Raw genomic sequence first — 15,508 nt, 5'->3', positions numbered from 1 at the left:
TTTATTTTGTTACAGTTTCGCTGGAGAATAAATTAAAACTTTATTTATAAAAATTATTGTCATCAGATGAAATTGTAATCTAAGATTTTCACCTCCTTTATCCCTGGGACTGATTCAATTATTTATTGGTCCAAATATTTATCTATTACATTTTTATCCATCTACCTACATAATGTATTCATGCCATAAAATAAATTTCCTGACACTTATTTAATATTAATTCTTTATCTATCCTGAGATATGTATTAAAATCCAGAGAACATATATTAAATCTAACTGCCAATCAAATGAATAATTCTAAAATGATGTAATTTACGACAGTACACACACTTCAGGTGTCAATTTCATGCAAATGACATACACAACACATGTTTAGCAATAAACAACTATCTCCAAAATAAACCTGTCAATGGACTTGTTTATAAAGCCATTCTGATAGAATTTTTAATTAAGCATCTAATTAGTAGTAAATTTGATTCTTTAATGAACTGTCATACCTAATCTATGTCTTGTTAAACTAGCACATGTCTGATAAAATTTATTTGACTTCAATACATTTTTATTTTGACCTCTGTTGAATATTTATTCTATTCATAGCTTGCTTTGTTTGTTCTGTTCTTTTTTCATTTTTTTTAAGGTCTTGCCACTACATGAGAAAAGACCTTTATTTTATTGTTTTTCTCATTTTTTCAGTTTTTATTTCTTTTTATTTGTTGGTCTATACACATTTGAGTGGTAAACGGACAGAAAGTCACAGGACATAAAGTCACAAATTTGATAGGACAAAAAGTCATAAATAATTTGTTGACAATTGTTTGAATATATAAGAGAAATATTTTTAAATATCTACTTTTTCATACATATATTCATATTAAAGTTTAGAAAATGTGTCATTATACTTGAAAAATCAAGATTTATTTAATTTTAATCAGGCAAAAGATATATTTCGTGGCACCATGAAGCCATTTAAGTGCCAAACCACTTTGACATTTTGTTTTTTTAACAATTATTTGATCATCTTTGATATTTTTTTATAAAGTTGGTTTATATACAATAGTTCAAGAAAAATACAAAAACATTTTTGTAGAAATAAGCGGTTTATATTCAAAGAAAATAATCAGAAAAAATGAATTGTGACTTTTTGTCCTGTGACTTTTTGTCCGTGACTTTTTGTCCTGTGACTTTCTGTCCTACATTCATTTGAGTGACCTTGGTTTTCTTTTGTATCGTCTTGTTTTCTATTTACTATATACCAATAAACATCTCTTTTCAATCATATTTCTTATATCAAAAAAACAATTCTGACGAAAGCATGTTTTATGCATGTTTTGAGAAACAATTTCACAATAATATTATTAGATCAAAAATATAATGATTAACAAATATTGGTTACTTCTTAGATTTATATTTGTTTAACAATTATTAATTTTTTCTTGAACTTATATAATTAAAATTTATCTCTTTATTGATAATTGAAAAGAATGCAGTGAATTTACAAATAAAGAAACAAAATTCAGATTTTAACCCCCCCCTTTTTTTTCTACAGCTAATTTCTAAAAATAGATCTGCACAGATCAGAGATGTAATTAGTAAAATGATACAATTCAATGAATGTCAAACATAAATGAAATGGTCTGTCTCTAATTTGTCTTCACTGTGATAATAAATAATTTCACCAATAAATGTTCTGATAAATTTTGATATAAGATACTTGAATTATGTAATTTTAAATTTACCAGAGACAAAGAGTCTTGGGAATGAACTCTTTATTGGTCAACAATAAAATGTTGAATTATCTCTGTTTAGAAAATAAAATGTTCATGTGCTAAATTTTCCCACAAAAAAAAAAAATAAAATAAAAATTGAAAATATTTTAATTGTGTATAAATGAATATATCATATATATCAAAAAAAATCCATCCAGAGAAAAATAGACAACTTATTATCAATTGTTTTTTTTATATTTATATGATTACAAAAACAATAATTTTATTTTTTTAACTTTTTTCTGTTATACCTGTTTTTCTCTTTTTCCCTTATCAAAGTTTAATAGTACCTCAAGAAGTGTTTTCTACTACTAGGTCAATCGTCAAAACGTAAGATATCCCCTGCTTTCCAAAAACAGATCAATCAATTCACCCTAATCATATATTTGTTCATAATGTCAAACTGTATGTTTTTCTAAATTTCATAAATAATATTTTCTGAAAAACAGTAATTATTGGAACAAAAGACCATTAGCAACGTTCTTGATTAAGTTAATTTAAACAAAAGAGACAATTTGGTATCTCCTGACAAAAATCAATTGGATGTTTCTCAAAGGATGATTTTTCTCTTTGAAATAAATGACATGTGGTCAAGATGTCCAGTGCTAAGGATTGACCACTAGGAAAGAACATCTTCCTGGGTCAGCCCATTCAGTCTTATGCAACTTTCAAGAAACTCATCATTTCTTCTTATCTGTTAAGGGGAGGCACCATTGGGAGACCTAGATAATGATCTGGAATTTGGTGGTTATTTTCTAAATAACTTTTCAAAATAAATAAAAGTTTTTATGAATGCAATAAAAGACCTGATTTATATGTAATAAACATGTTACATAAAAAAATAATTGTGAAATTTACTATTTTAAATTGTAGACTATAAGCATCCTTTTGAGAGCCCCTAAGATTGTGATGATTTTTGATACTAGAAATATCAGTGATATGTCACAGAAAAATGATTAAGTCAGGATAATGTCCATCATCAGTTACATCTGGTCATACAATGGTCAACTAGAGGCCCATAGAGGTAACACATGCAGCAGAAAAAAGATGCAAAAAAAGGAAAGAAAAAAACACAAACCCTGATGATGATAAATTCAACAGACTTAATTCTATTATACTAAAAGAGACTATAAGAAGATTACTTGCTTTTTTCAATTTTGAATATTTTTTGTCAAATATAAGCTGATAAATTTATAGATGAAAGTTTTAAATCTTAACAGCTTTTAACTCAATTTTTTTGTATGAAGTATCATTTAAAATATTTGCAAACATGAATTATTTTTTGGCATCTACTCAACAGAGACTGTGACTTCAATTAAAATAGATTATCAACTGCTGTAGCACCAGTAGACCATGATTGATTGATTGTTTGCCTAATGTCCAGTGGCAAATATTTCATCCATGTTCAGGCCAAAAGGAGAGCGTGAAACAACCATCTAGTGCACAATGAAATTGTTGAAAGAATAAAATTAACAATTGCAGAATATATTAGATTTAGACAGTAAAATGACACTGCAGAAGTTTACCAATAGGCATGTGACCTGGGTATGGCTATAGATAAATATATATAAGCAAGCATGTGAGATAGTATAATGTCCCATTTTTTGTTTGATTTCATATCATAGATAAAATAGCATCATGTGTATCAATCTTTGACCTATATATAGCTTGGTCAGATCATATGTTTTTGTATGTCATATGAATTTGTACTATGCATGGTTTTTCAAAACAAATGTGACATCACAAGGCATTCAAATTACATCTAGCACGAAAACCCATGATACAAAGATACTTGTATAAGAATAATTCTTTTAGGTGGGTCAAATAAACCAATGAAATAGGCCTGCTTGTATTAGTTTTCAGTTGACATTCTTGTCATTATATTAACATGTGCTATAGGCTTTGATCATTGTTGAAGGCCTTACAGTGACCAATAGTTAATTTCTGTCATGTGGATTTTTTTGGAATCCAACCGACTTCTTATAACAAAATTCTTATTCAATATTCTGTTTATTTAATGTTTGACCCCAAAATAAAAGACTTTCTTTTGATTTAACAACTATTAGGTTGTCTTTTCAATGAATCAGACTTTGATTGTTAGATTAAGACAATTTTTCTTAGGGCAAGATACGATGGAAGAGGCACATTGTTTTACAGAAGAACATGTGAAAATGTTCAGGGTTTTACACCTTGTCATATTAGCCTTCTGAAACTTTTTAACTAAATAAATTAGCATTACTTTTACCAGAACTTTATTCTTTATTCTTGGTAAAAGCAGCATTTTTATGCTTCCAGATACATCATCCAATTCTGAAATATGAAAATATCATTACATTTTTGGCTATATTTTATTGAAAACAAGAATGTGTCCAAAGTACACGGATGCCCCACTGGCACTATCCTTTTCCATGTTTCATGGACCGTGAAATTGGGTAACAATCTAATTTGGTATTAAAATTAGAAAGATTATACTATAGGGAACATATGTACTAAGTTTCAAGTTGATTGGACTTCAATTTTATCAAAAACTACCTTGACCAAAAACTTTAACCTGAAACTCCCACTTTCATTTTCTATGTTTAGTGGACCGTGAAATTGGGGTCAAAAGTCTAATTTGGCTTCAAAATTAAAAAGATTATATCATAAGCAACAAGTTTACTAAGTTTCAAGTTGATTGGACTTCAGCTTGACCAAAAACTTTAACCTGAAACTCCCACTTTCATTTTCTATGTTCAGTGGACCGTGAAATTGGGGTCAAAAGTCTAATTTGGCTTTAAAATTAGAAAGATCATATCATAAGCAACAAGTCTACTAAGTTTCAAGTTGATTGGACTTCAGCTTCATCAAAAACTACCGTGACCAAAAACTTTAACCTGAACGGACGGACGCACAGACGAACGGAGCCAGAGACCAGAAAACATAATGCCCCTTTACTATCGTAGGTGGGGCATAAAAATACAAATCACATAAAATTATGAACTTAATTGTTATCTTTTACATTCTTTAAATGTTACAATAATTAATTTTCATACAATAAAAGAAAAATGAAATTTACAAAATTGTCTCCCATAGATTTACAGAGCACCAACTACTAAGAAAGACAACTCTTTAAAGATCAAAACATCAAGAAGACAATTTTGAACAAAGAGTATGACGGTTGTCAGGTCTTAGGTGCAAACATTAAAGAACTGAGAACTGATGTAATGAAGAAATACAAAATTGTAAAAAAGTAAGAGGATATGGCTGAAAGACAGAAAATAATGGCCAATTTCACCTCAAAAAGTCTTCTTCAAGCGTTTTTTGAACTGAGAAAAATCAATCTTTCCACACAGTATCTAAATTTTGTGGTTGAAACTTTCAACTTTTTTTTTCATAAATATTATTCAAACTTGGACTAAAAAAGTTATTTTCTATTAGAAATATGTGCCTTTAATGACCACTCCTAAGTATTTTTCACATTTTTATTTTCTCTTTACCATTTTTTTTATAGCTTGAAATAAATAACTTGAAGCGACAGTAATGAAAACCAACTTGACACTTTTTAATCTCATTGTCTGGAGAGCAGAATCAAGTTAGACAACTCTCTAAGGAACAGTTGGTCATTTTGCAATGCTAACTAATAAGCAGAAGTCAAAATAACAGGTTACAAAACTATATTAAATATGTGTTTGGAGGAAATGATTAGATTAGGATACAGCCAGGTCATATTTTTGTGAAAAACTAATTCCCCATCGAGACAGATATTTCTACATCATTCAAAACAATAGTCTAATAATGAAATAAAGTGGACAATTATCAAGGCAATGAAGCACTTTGTACAATGTAACAAAATATGATAAAGTTAAAGAGAGGCGGAAGAACCAACGGAATATTTACACTCATAAGTCGAAGACAAACTGACCACACCATGGCAAAAAAAGAAAAAAACATCAAGACAAACAAAAGTTTACAAAATACAACATAGAAACCCACCAAAAACCAATCTTGAAAATTGGAATAATGTATAGTTGGGTAGCTGCAGTCAGAGGTGTACCTCCCTTTACATTTTAAACAAGATAATAATAATTAACAAAAAATATATGATGTCCTGTAATGTGCTCATCCTTCTTTCTTCATTGAACAACTTCAATTTAGAAAATTTTGAGACAAAATTCATATAATACACACATCATTGGTGTATGCATAATAAAACTATTACAATTTCAAAATTAAAACAAAGTATAAGATGGATGTATCAGTATGTAAGGCTTCTTCACTGGAACCAATGAATGGACAACAAAGAGGTGAAAACAAATGATTATCAACTTATTGCATTGTGTGCAAACAAATTTAATTCTTTTGACAACAAAATTGTGTAATATTTAAAAGAAGATGTGGTAGGATTGCCAAGGAGATAACTCTCTATAAGAAACCAAATGACCCAGATTTTTTTTCACAATTATAGGTCACTGTTTAGCCTTCAACAATGAGCAAGCCCATATTGCATAGTCAGCTTTGAAAGGCCTAGGCCACAAATGTAAAACAATTCTAATAGGAATAAAATTGAGAATGGAAATGGGGAATATGTCAAAGAGACAACAACCCGACCATAGAAAAAAACACAACAGCAGAAGGTCACCAACAGGTCTTCAATGTAGCGAGAAATTCCCGCACCCGGAGGTGTCCTTCAGCTGGCCCCTAAACAAATATATGCTAGTTCAGTGATAATGAAAACTATTATCATAATTAAGCCTGTTTAAGGATTTCTGGCAGCTCTCAAAACAGAACTATCTTTTTATATATTATAGTTCTGTTCCAAATTGTAGATCTCCTATACAACTAGATGTACTACATCCTATAAACATGCTTAACATGTATCTATCAGGTCTCTGAAGTAATTGTTACTTAACAATTTTCAAGGCTGCTTTGACTAAAAATAGCTGATGACCAGTGTCCAGTTTTGAGTGGACAACACCAATAATGAAATTTAATGTGTTATCTACATCTGCCAATACACCTTTTATAAACTATATCATAATTGTCTTTTTCATAATCATTCCCAAATGCGTACATATCATCGCCATATTTTTCTCCCTGGTGTCTACACAAACGGTCAATTAAAACTTGATATGCTGAATGTCGTAATGAGGCAAATGTAGGTTATTTCTTTCCATTCAATAAAAGTACAATTTTTGTAATTTCATATGTTATTTATTTCCATTTGATAAAAAAAAATTAGGGGTAATTTTTTTATTTTCTTTCAGTTTGATAAAATTATGAGTTTCATAATGAGATAAATGTAGGTTATACCCTTGTGATAAATAAAACTATGATTTTTGTAATTTTTCTTTCAATTATAGAGATAAATAGAAAATTGACTACCATATTAGATTATCTACATACGATCTGACCTCTCTTTTGTTTTGTTTTGTACACTTGACATCTAAATTTTAATTTCAATTGGTATTACATGTTACTACATGTATGACAAACATAATCGGGAAATTTTTCGAATGACTGTGACATACTCAAAATCAGAATTTATTTCTTATCTGATTTGTTACTTTTTCTATGACAGCTTTTTCAACATATAGACCAAAGGGGTTCAGACTTTCTTCTGTCCCGATAACGAACTTTTTTCCTGCAAGTTTTTTCTATTTACCATAACCAATACTGATGTATAAAGAGTTTGTTTTTAAGGCCATGTTTTTGCTGTACAATACAATTTGCAAAAATAAAGTAGTTTTATAATCACTGAAAAAAAATGTATACAGCGAAATAAAATAAAATAGAATAAAATAAAATCATCAGTTTTTACAAAACAATCTGAATAGCTAGTTAACATTGATAATTTACAGACTTTTAAAATTGCCTAAAGCATAGACGTGCTACATGTCCCTTCATAAGCACTAACATATGTTTCAAAATTAATTCTATTCAAACAATAAATGAGAAAAGTCTTATAAAAAACTTTTTTTTATCTAAAAATAATAACAAGAGACATCCTGTACCAAGAATTGAAATTTAAGATGAAAATCCCATGAACCATATAAATAATTAAAACAAAATTAAAATTTTCTAGACTGTTTTTACTTCTTCAATATACTTTTAAAGCTATCTATTTTCCTTTTTTGAGCCCCTTTTTCCACATAATATTTATAACAAACTATTGGAAGAAAACTTTACATATGATACCATTAATATAAATTTTTTATCAAACGAATTATCTATACTTGGGAATAAAGGACAATTACGATTATTAAAATGTATAATCAACTATATATCTAGTGGTCATCTCATTCCCACTGGACGCTGGTCAGTGGAAAAACAACCAGAGGTAATGTCCACTTTCAAAAGCAATCATAATTTATTTATTTCTGTAATGAGAATTACTAAAAGGAGAAAGAATGGATTTTTAATAATCTGCCATCATTGAAATGTGCTTTTCAATTTCAAAGCAAAAATATGCCTCGAAGCGTGGTCAGAAACTTATTGTCAACAAGTTCAATCTATTATTGAATAATATATTCATTATGCTGGCTACAAACTCATTTTTTATATATTATTTATGATTTGAACTGCCTACGATAGAAATTGACTTTATGCGAATGAACATACGCTTACTTATTTTGGGTTGAAAAATTCCTTTGCAATGTTTAACTGTTTGAAATTGAGTTGACAAAAGAACCATACAAAACACACCAAAATTCTTCTTTTATTTCTAATTTGAATTTTCAAAAATCAATTACTAATTGTTAATACATATTCATATATACGTAAACTTGTATAAGGTCAATTTCTATCCGAAAGCTCATTTTTTCCAAATTTATTTTAAATACCAGGTGTGTTGCCTCCCACCTCCTAATTGGGGTGGAAGACATTACAAAAATAGCAATGCCCCTACTCCTTTGTATTTGTAGAAATGACAGTTCAATGCATCAGACAAAAGGAAAAAAATATTTGTTTTTAAAATTTTTAAAAAAGGATGGAGACACTGGTAACCAATTATAAATTACTGAAGATCAGAAATTATTGCAAAAAATGCAACAGGGTATATTGAATTGCTACAATTCAAACTCGCATTTTGATTTTTTTCTAATGAATTTTAAAAAACAGCATTTTTCTCAATATCGCTAAAAAAAATTAAAATTGCATTTTAGTTTAAAATGACAAAATTGCAATAATTTCTGAATATACAGTATTATGTTAAAATTTCGTTTCTAAGTTTTCATATCTAAATCCTCAATGTACTTTTTAGGTAGCCTTTACCTTTTACGAAATATAAAATTTGTATTCATTTGTAAATACATTATTGAGACAAGGTCTTGTTAGACACGACATCTATTTTGTCTTTGGAGTGTCGTCCATTCCAATGAAACAAACATCAGACCATTTCTACGCTAATTAGTCTTTTATACTAAATAATGAAATTGAACTGATGACAATTCTTTGACAATACTTTCATTTTTGATTAAAACAAATGAATACTAAATACGGTATACACGCGTGGTATGAATTCCGGATGATCTTAATTATGTTTGCAAAATATTGATACTATTAATCATAGTTTGAAAGGTTGTCTTATGGTGTTTCCGGTTAAACTCTTTTCATTACGAAATAATACAGTTTCAAGACAAAGTCTTTTGATAACTTATAACTTGTAACTTAGAGACATTTTCTGATAAAGTCACAATGTCAGTCGCAGATGTTATCTTGAGTAACAAATAAATTTGACCACTGTCCAAAACAGACAATCAGTTAATTAGATATTTCACCCATTCTAAAAACAAACTAACTTATGCAAAATGTTCGTCAACAGCTATTTTCTGTCGTATAAATGTTCCTTCAGAATTTATATAATTTTGAACTATAATACTAAAGGCAGAAAAGTTATTTCTAAAATCATGTAATTAAATATGTGATAATTGTTTTTATTAACATCAATTTATTATTGTGTGGATTTCAGTTTATTCTTGCGTGGAGTTGTTTTTGTTATTCATAGTTATTTATTTCAAACACAAATATCAATTATGAAATATAACTAAATATAAAACAAATACTGTAGATTCAATACGTAACTATTGGTTGACTACCAATTTTAAGTGGGTTGCATGAAAAAAAGTTACCCTCGAATTCAAATGTTCAATGAATTACAAATTTTGTACAGGCTTTGTAAACAGGTTGGCAAAAACACGAAATCAAATATACGACAAAAATGCAAGTTTTACTCAAACCATGGAATTGATACCCACAAAAATAAATGAATCCACAGTTTATTAAATCCACTGTAAACATAACAAGCAAAATAGAAATAATATAACTGGAAAAGGGAAATCTGACCTCTCAACAGCACCTGTACCTTTCGGTCATGAAACTTTTTTCAGTATTCTAGTAAAAAAAATTGTGATTGAAACATCAAATCCAGTATTTTGATTGGTTAATTTTAACGTTCGAGTACAATTATTGTACTCAAAATTATAAGTTTGCAAGAGATTGGTAAACCTATTTTTTTGGGGTAAAATTTGTGCTTCTTCATCACTGGTTTACAGCAAATTGTTTTGTCGATTGTCTTCTGTTTACTCACCTTTTTTTTTGGCTGGAACTTAGTGTTTCTTTGGATCAGTACTTGATACCCAATCTTCTCAAAATGCATAATTCTGGCTGTTTGTATGATACATCTATCAACTGATGAAACAATACATAAATAATTTGAATCATGCATTACACAGAAGGAACAATACAACCCATGGGAAGAGGTTGGTTTAAAGTGCTAAAATAAAGTCAAGTGTTTTATAGTTCTTAATAAAATAATGGCAATACATAGATAAAACCAGAGAATTCCGAATATCTGACAATAATTCAAAAGAGGAGTGAACATCCTTAATACCATTCCCTTGCACAGAAGCCAAAGTAAACTTAAAAAAAAATTCTACTCAAGGTTATACAGAGTATTTTTTAGAGGAGTGTTTGGAGTACAGAATAACAGTCAACGTCCAAAATAAAAATTCAATTTAATGAAACAGGTGTCTTAACGTTTTATATAACTGGTGTAAAATATGACAATAACAGCATTACACACCTATGTTTTGATAAACGTCCTTATTATTAAGGTGAAAATATTCAGCTGCTTCAACACTTTTTGAAAGCCGAAGGTAATTTTTATATATTAAACATTTTTTTCATTGGCTAAAATTTACAGTTACATCCACAGCTCCACTGAATCATATACTTGTGGATTCATTTATATTAAAAAAAAAGTAAAATCACAAAAATACAGAACTCCAAGGAAAATTCAAAAAGGAAAGTCTCCAATCAAATGGCAAAATCAAAAGTTCAGACACATCAAATGAATGGATAACAACTGTCATATTCCTGACTATTCGAGGGATACCAATTTTTGTGGATTTTGTGTTTAAGGTGATCTATGCATTTTAACGTATAACTAAGCACAAATTTTCAAAAGACTTGTATGCAGAATTTGGCGAAACTACCAAATCAAATATCAATGAAATTTCAAATTTTATTGAATCCATGAAGATTGGTACCCACGAAAATAGATCAATCCACAAAACCACAAAATCAAATGTCAACAAAATTGCAAATTTTACTGAATCCACGAAAATTGGTACCCATGAAAATAGATCAATCCTCAACACCACAAAATCAAATTTCAACAAGATTGCAAATTTTACTGAATCCACGAAAAATTAGTACCTACAAAAAAGGATCAATCAACAGTTACTATTTATCTCTAATTCTTACCTAACTGATACTTTCTTGGAATGGTTGAATTTTCTGTTTTATAATCAATCTGTGGTGGCTTGCTCTCACTTCTTCATTGGTTGAAGTTTCATCATGAAATTACACAAATCTGTTCTTCTTTTACTGTTTACAGTTTCTACCTATTCTAGAAAATAGACCATAAAGCAAAACTTAGTAAAACATTCTCATGTATAGGCAATTGCTCCTTCACATGTATGGACAATAACTCATACACAGATCATCTGATAATTCTGTAGAAATAGAAAACTTGAAATTCTGAGAGTTTTTAATGAAGTCGGATTTTAAGAGTCATTTGATAATTCTGTAGAAATGGGAGTTGGTATAACTTTTAAATTCTGAGCGTTATACTGACGTTGAATGTTCTCTTTCCATTATTGTTTTTGAAATATTGAACAATTTGTGCATATTTTATTCTATTTTTAGGTATTAATAGGCAGGAACAATAAATACAAAATTCATAACAGATATCCTAAGGATCATTCTCCTCATGTTTGGTTGAGATTTGTCAAGTGGTTTTAGAGGACAAGATTTCTGAAAAGTTTACAACCAAGGATGAAGACAGAGGCCAAAAGATAGAAATACCTTACATGACACAAAGGGCTAGGTTAAATAAAGTAAATTATCAACTGGTGGAAAACTTGGCAAAAATAAAATCTTTTACTTTAGGCCAACTAAAATTAATTAGTAGATTTTCATCCAAATTTTTGAAAAACATGGGGCGGGTGGGAGGATTTTATTTTTTAAATTTTATTTCATATGAAACTCTTGTCACAAGTTCTTCATACCGCGGGGTATATGCTAGTGGAGAACAAGCTTGTATAATGTATATACATGCTGTATAAGGAATCTGACACTATTTTTTAAACTCTTAAATAAAAATCCCTGATTGGCAACCACTGTTATACATGTAATTGCCGCTTTAGAAACCTATTTATAGTATACATCAAATGGAAGAGAAATGCTCTCTTCAGTTGGACTAGACCTACACCAAATTTATTTTACTTTCTAAGCAATGGTTTGTAGTCCACATATAATCAATAAAATGTATTGGTACAATTGTATGCAACACAAGTATTATTAGTACAAAATAAAATGTAAACTTAGTGTGGAAAGTAATTATGATATAAAACATGAACTTATCCAAAAAGAAGTTGTTGTTTAATGACTAAATTGAGGGTATTGGGACAGTTACAGAGGGTGTTTGATGTTTGTCAACAAAAACAACAGCCATGGGTTAATATAAGAGATTCCCGAATTAAAATGCGTGTTTGTTGACTTTTTTTTCTCAATATACGGTCATAAATCAAACAAATTCGTGCTTTTGTCAATTTCTTTAATCCAGTCATGTTTTTTGTACCAATTTGTTCTACGATTCTTGCGCTTTGGATATCATTTACAGTCCAAATTTCCTGACACAAAGTCATCGTATAAATAAAGAAAAAAGTTTTCGATTCACTTGTGACTACCGCAATTTGCGTTAAATGACAAGGCATTTTACTCTTTACTCGAATATTTCATGCCCTTCTCGTTATCAATCTCTATTCTCGGAAGATGTTGTCATCATAGAGTAGCAGAATATGTCGACTCAATCATATCGTTATTAGATTACTCGGAGAAATACAAAAACGAAATTTGAAACAGGAAGTGTTGAATGAAACGAAATTATCGATGGTTCCCGGTAACGGACATGATAAAATCCGGAAATCGTATTTTTGTTAAATAAAAAAAATCGGGGCGGGACGATTTCAGAGGGGCGGGCGGGGATGAAAATCTAGCAATTAATTTTAATTGGCCTTATTTGGAAGAAATTCAAAATTATGCTAAATAATTAAAATTTCTATCATCCTACACACAAATCTTCAAATGATGAAATTTAATTAAAAATTCACACACTTAGATGCTTTTGTAAGATATCTACCTTATTCTGATAATGTGTAAAGGTTATTCAAAGTTAAAATTTCAAACATCCTACTCAAAATCTGAAAATGACAATTTATTGAAAAATTTACATATTTAGATGCCATTTAACTATACACGTGTACTGGTACGTACATGTAGACTTATTATTTCACAGTAAACAGTGATTTGTTTGTCAACAAGTGATAAAGAAAATGGCAATGGTTAGACAAAATGCAATTTAGTATCATAAAAGAATTAAACAAGTGGTTGTGTTTTTGTTTTCCATTGATGATTTCCACAGTTTTTGTTTTAGTCTGTTAGCAATCTCATTGTTTGGATTAGCTTTATCGGATCTGCCCAAGACAAACAATTAGAAATAGGCATACAAGTGTGCATATATGCTGAAATATCTTGCTTACTTCTTTAATATATTGGTTATGGTATCTGAAAAAACAGATTCAACCATGAAAACATGGCATTAACCAATGATCCAAGAAAATGAACACTACCAGATGCACTTGTACACACTAAAATCATTCTATACACATATATATATATATATATATATATATGTTCACCTATTGCATGAAATAAATCTACCAGACAGACATTTATGAATACATCTTATTAAATTTCATACACCAAAAATTGATGACCTATTACTTATAGTATCTGAGATAAGGACTGGTTTAACTCTCCTCTTTAACTATGTTTAGTTAATTAATTCATACTGGTTTAATTCCAAATGTTAAAAAGATATCTTTTAGGTCAAAAACTCTGTTAGGAATTTATACAACACATGAGAAGAAACTATGTGGAGGGAGAATAAAACATAAGCTAAAATTTTAATTCATATGCTGTTAATGTTTTTTTTTTATTTGCAATTCAATCATTATTTTCTTTCTTATCATTGGCTTTGATGTTCTTAAAAGATACACTCTTAGAAAAAGAATAAAAAAAAGCAATAAAATAATTCTAGGATTTTTTTTTTCATACAACAGTTTATCAATTCTGATGCAACTCAACCTTTTTGTGATTTGATCAACAAATCCTTGCAATCCAGATTCAAATTGATAAAAATCTACCCAATTACCGCAAAGAACACTATAAAACCCCAATTACGTTATCGTCCAATGTCAAAAGTTCTCCAGGACATCGTTTTTAGAAAACAATCTCCAACCTTCCTAGTTCATTTATTCCCATTACGACGGAACAATAAAACGATGATTATTTTCATTAATGACTAACAGATAAGCCAAGGACGGGACAAAAAAATTACATAACCCCCGTACTAAATTGGGATTGATATGTATTAATATTGATTAACAATTCCTTGTCATTTTTCGTTTAGCTTTTGATTCAATAACAGATTGTCTTCTGCTAATATCGAAAATACTCCATTAAAAACTCCTCATTAATTATTGATGTTGAAAGCTCGGTACTACTTTTGGACAAGCGAAGTGATTATAATATATATTAATTTTAATTAGAGAAAGATTGGTAAATTGCATCCATTTATCTTCTATAGAAAGAGGTAACAAAAGTTAATAAAGGTTAACTGGTGTATTGTCTATAATAAAATTACTATTGTTACCTTCATCTTCAAGAGAGATCTTTTGTATACCATTTTCTCTTCACGAGAGATCTTTTGTATACCATTTTCTCTTCACGAGAGATCTTTTGTATACCGTTTTCTCTTCACGACAGATCTTTTGTATGTATATATGTATGTTTCTGTCATACCTGAATTTAAACAATGCTGATGTAATCTAAGAATTATTTAAAAAGAATCTCCTCACGATGGGTATGTTGCGCATGTACATAGACAAATGTTTTTGTCATACCTGAAATTAAACAATGCTGATGTAATTAAAGAATTATTTAAAAAGAATATTGTTACCCTTTCTCATCACAACCGGTCTTTTGTATACCATTTTCTCTTCACGAGAGATCTTTTGTATACCATTTTCTCTTCATGACAGGTCTTTTGTTTGTATGTATAAGTATGATTCTGTCACACCTGAAATTAAAAAAATGTGGATGTAATCTAAAAAATATTTAAAAAGAATATTGCTTAGAAA

The 15,508-nt window shown here is 29.3% G+C and overlaps 1 long non-coding RNA gene across 1 annotated transcript; it reads right to left on the bottom strand.

The window, feature by feature from the left end:
• Positions 1 to 4,001: 4,001 nt before the first annotated feature.
• Positions 4,002 to 15,443, bottom strand: LOC139498155 (uncharacterized). Its single transcript, XR_011657831.1, has 4 exons — positions 15,328 to 15,443; positions 11,508 to 11,652; positions 10,330 to 10,430; positions 4,002 to 4,076 (listed from the first exon to the last, which is right to left on the bottom strand). It is a non-coding gene; the product is annotated as an uncharacterized lncRNA (long non-coding RNA).
• Positions 15,444 to 15,508: the final 65 nt, after the last annotated feature.

This window comes from Mytilus edulis, chromosome 12, assembly GCF_963676685.1.
Source record: "Mytilus edulis chromosome 12, xbMytEdul2.2, whole genome shotgun sequence".
NCBI lineage: Eukaryota > Metazoa > Mollusca > Bivalvia > Mytilida > Mytilidae > Mytilus > Mytilus edulis.
This window is presented reverse-complemented; position numbering and strand designations above follow the sequence as displayed.